The sequence below is a fragment of the Cryptomeria japonica genome, chromosome 1 (genome assembly GCF_030272615.1).
Source record: "Cryptomeria japonica chromosome 1, Sugi_1.0, whole genome shotgun sequence".
In the NCBI taxonomy this organism is placed as follows: Eukaryota; Viridiplantae; Streptophyta; class Pinopsida; order Cupressales; family Cupressaceae; genus Cryptomeria; species Cryptomeria japonica.
In genome coordinates this window covers 691,910,185-691,914,977 of record NC_081405.1, presented here as the reverse complement: position 1 = coordinate 691,914,977, position 4,793 = coordinate 691,910,185, and positions in this window count along the sequence as shown.

Genomic DNA, 4,793 nt, shown 5'->3' with positions numbered 1-4,793 from the left:
TGACTGGGTTTTGTGAGGTTACATTTCACAACTTCAACATGGTATCAGAGCTTTAGCCCTGAGGGTTTCCTGTTCTTTAGATTGGGATATTCTACCTACAACAGGTCTTCTGTGCAATTTGGGTTGATTAGGACCTCACCATTGAATCTAGCATGTGCAAAATAGTCAAGATTGACCTCTTGTTTGTCAATTTTTGATTCACCGGGCCAGATCTGTGAGGGTTTGAACTTTGAAGATTATTTTTTTTTGTGATCTAGGGGGGCACCTATTTTTTGGAGCAATTTGGGCGCAAAAGGATCTCATAGTTGGCTTCAAGAGGCTGATTCCACGAATTTTGATATATAATTCGACTACTTTGGGCATCGTTGACCTCTGAGGCAAAAAAAATTCCTTGTATGGTCGTACAGTCGTCTGTGCACGCACATTGAAAAAAATTTGGTATTTTTTTTATTCTTCTCTCTTGTTTATTTTCCATTATTTTATTTTTTTAATTATTAAAAAAAAAAACAATGCAAAAAGTTTTATTTTAAAAAAAAATTTGCATTCCAAAAAAAAAGTTTTTTTTTTAAAAACTTGAAAGGGGGGCATACCACCTACTGTAGTCTGTATGGATTGCAACAGTCTGACTTGCAGTCGTACGACCTCCAACAAGGCCAATAGTTTTTGTCAGGGCCCCCCACTCCCTACACCATGGCCATCGTTGGCGTACAGGTCACCGCCATCGGCACCACTCTCGACGGTCCCTTTACCGACAAGTTTTTCGACCTTTCGCCTCTCCTTTGGGCCACTACCACGGCCACCTCTGCTACCACCGGTTTTTTATTCTGGCCACTCGCCCTTTTTTGGCGGCTGACGACTTTTTTCTAGTGACCAAAAAAATTTTCAAGCGAAGAATTTTTTTCCGACAGAGGGTGATTTGTTTCAGGCAACATAGAATATTCTCATAATATTTCGTTGACATCAGCAATACAGACAACTCGTTATGCCCCCCCCGTGACCCTCTTTGTGCCCTAAAAGAGGGGTTTTTTTCTTTTGGCTATAACTTGGGCATACGATATCATTTTTTGGCAAACAAGATATCGTTGGAAAGCCGGTTTCATCTACTTTCCAGATATGTGAGTTTCATTACCTATTTTTTTCTCTTGGTACTTTCTACAACTATTTGAAGTCAGAGGTGTTGTTTTTCAGTTCCGAGCTATAACATTTCACTAGTTTCTTCATTTTTCACAATTCCAACAGCGAGACAGTGTTTTAGAGCTCTTCATAGCCATCCATGCACTTTTTCTAGATTTTACTCCAAGTACATTTTATTCAGTTTCTTATGTTTTCACACTCTAATGAATAACTTGGACATATGAAATCGTGGAAACTTCTCGTTTGCGTGGGATGACTCTTTTTTGGTTGTTCTTCTTGTATTTCCATTCTTGTGTCTTTTTTTGACACTCTGAGCTTTCCTTGTAAGCACTTATGAGTTTGTAATCACACTGAGATAAAGTGCCTTTTTATTGCACATGTATTATGGGATCTTGCACATCAGTTTTTTGCCTTATTGTACTCGCACTATGATATAGAGTGTCATGGGGGTTTGACGTTTTCCTTTGTTTTCCTTCATACCTTTCTCATGTGTGTGCCTTGGTTTGCACACCCTTTATCACTAGTACATTTGGGGTTGATTTCCGATGGCCTATCGTTGGAATTTTAACTATTTTTCATCGGACTGCCGACAAATGAAGTCGTCAAAAACTCATCGTCTGTAGTTCCAACATTAGATGGCACTGTCGGAATTCCGACGACATCCTGAACTCTTTCGATGGCGGCCATGATCGCTCATCCGGCCAAAAAATGTTGTCAGGCGTAAAGCATCCTCGTCGGATGCACGTTGGAATTCCAACGCCTACCAAGAACTTGCAACAACAATGATTACGACGAGCATCCAACAATAAAGTGTCATCAGACATACAACATCCTCGTCGGATGTTTCTTCAATTGGCGTCGAAATTTCGATGCCTGCTAGGAACTATGTACCAATGAGGATGTTGTTTGTCTGGCAATTTGGTCGTCGGTGCAAAGTTGGGATGATGTCATAATTCCGACGGTGATTTATCTTTTTTAAAAAATAATAATACGCATGCCAATTACAATGGTTCTTGTTGGTTCCCTTTTAGCATGTCCTACTAGATGGACCCAAGTAGTTCAATTTCAAGTATACTGGGATGAATTTCATTAAAACACTACATTCATATTAAAGCATGTCCTACTAGATGGACCCAAGTAGTTCATTAAAGCACTACTTTCATATTTGTAACTACACATTTAGATTACTAGGAAATGCACAACAAAACATAATAATGCAATATGATTGTACTACGTGAGTGTGTGCATGCACAAGGTTTCCCATCATAACCATTCTTATTGAGTGGCTCGAACATTTCTACCTCAACCATGTTCTCGTCTTTGACAAAAACTTGCACATCTTCCTACACTCAGTCACACTCAAATTCTCATTGGTAGGTTAGCCAATAAAACCATGGCCAAAGCATGTACGAGAAATAAAACTCATAATCATAAACATAGTAATTTATCATCATTTCAATTTCATTTTCATTTTCATCAATTAATAATAACCTACTTTACCATTCACAAACGTGTAAAAATTAGATAATGAAACAATCATAAAGTCATGTCCAATAGTCTCATCAAATATATTGAATATAAAATGCAAACATAGATCAAGATGTGAAATGAAGTCTCAACATGACACATTGGAATGACATTGGAAAGGTTTCAGGTTTCAGTTTCAACCCTACCCACGTTGCAGATTTTACAGTACTCCTTCCATTTTTCCTTGTGTATTATGTTACTTGAGTTTTTAAAAACCTTGTTGAGACTTTGAAACGAGGTTGATATGAAGTTATAAAACTGTAGAAATATTGCTTTAAATGGGTAAGTATGAGGAAACCCTTGATATAGTGATGAGGACCCTGTAGCTCATAAATGATAGCCATTAGTTAAATGGCTTGGTCTTTCCTAAAGACAAACAAAGTTGTATATCCTTAACGTATATTTATCATCTCAGATTGTGGAGTCAAGTGACTCTACATCTCATTCAGTTAAAGAGGAGATTATAAAGATTTTATTAAAAGGGTGGGAATTGGTGAATGTAAGAGGACTGTTAGTTAGTCATAGTGATTTCTATAGTGCAAGAAATATGACAGTCATTGGTAAAGCACACAAATATTAGTAATTTTGTTAAGATTCACAAGTCATGGGGTACATGAAAGGAGATCTACAGCAGCAAATAAGAGTATTGTTCAAAACTCAAAGACAACAATTGATATATGACAGAGTAAAGGTAGCCATCATGATAATATACAATCCATTAAGCACATGGTGTTATGAAGGTAAGACAAACAAAGAAGGCAAGGTTTTGAAAATAAATCACATGAGGTTATGGAGTTCATGAAGAGACTATCACAGTCATACTCTTAAAGTCTCATGATAATGATAAAGCATGGTGGATGTGTTCATGGCCATGAAAAGACTATTATAGTCATACTCTTAAAGTCTCATGCTATCAAGATGAAGGTGAAGTCCAAAAGCATGGTGGATGTGTTCATGGCTATGACAAAGCAGGGACCTAAATACAGTGAGTTTAGAAGACAATTAAAAGACCAAGACAGTCAACTTATATGACAACAAGAAAATAGTTTTGTTTCTTTTCTTTCAGTCATACAATAAAGATAGGGCAACATTGGCAAAGGAATTTAGTGGTAGATTTGTACAGTAGATTACCTAACATGTATGTCTCATTAAAGGTGAGAAACAAGAAGCAATACCAAAAAGAAATATACAATGAGAAGAGTGAAAAGAGAATGACCAGCTCAAGGCAGCCAAGATCAGTTATAACAGTCCATACCAAAGTGATAGAAGACAGCCATAAAGAGCTATCATCAAATGAAAGTAAGCAACAAGAAGGTCACGCATACATGCCAAAATGGGATGGACATGGACATAGAGGTTTGTGAAGGGCTAAAACGTGTATTAAACCTTTGCTACTCAATCATCAAGAAGAGAAGAAGATAGGATGACAATATCTATTGTCTGTTACAAGGGGAATGAATAGTGGTAGCAAAATGGATAATGGCAAGTCAATGAAGTGAAATGCAACCATTGATATCAAATGATACTATCCTATCAATAGCATAGATCCTACTTGTATGGAAGGCATTAAAAAGAAGGCAATTTGGAAAATGCAAAGACTGATTGTGGACAATTGGGAGATTAAATGAGTGGTTATGGTTTCCTTCAGTGCACATGAAGACAAGTACCAAGAAATAAATAGCAGTTTTGATGCATCTCGGAAGTTGGACACAAATAAGGAATAGTTGGAGGCAATTGGACACAAATAAGGAATAGTTGGAGGCAACTAAGACACATGTACAAAAATGTGAGGACTCTATGAATGGATGGCTATGCCTTTTGATAGTATCTAATTCTCTTGTGACACTCATGCTTGATAAAAAATGTTATCATTGTCTACATGGATGGCATCATAATCTTTACCAAGATCTTAAAAGAATACATGCTACATGTTGCACAAGTACTAAATACACTACATCAACACAAGTTGCAAGCTAACCTTGATAAATGCATTTTGGCACCACACAAAATTAACACCTTGGTTACATAATCAACCACACTTACATTCATGTTGATACAGAGAAAATCAAGGTGATTAAATACTAGCCTATCCCATACAATATTGGAAGAACATATGTTACACATTGCACATG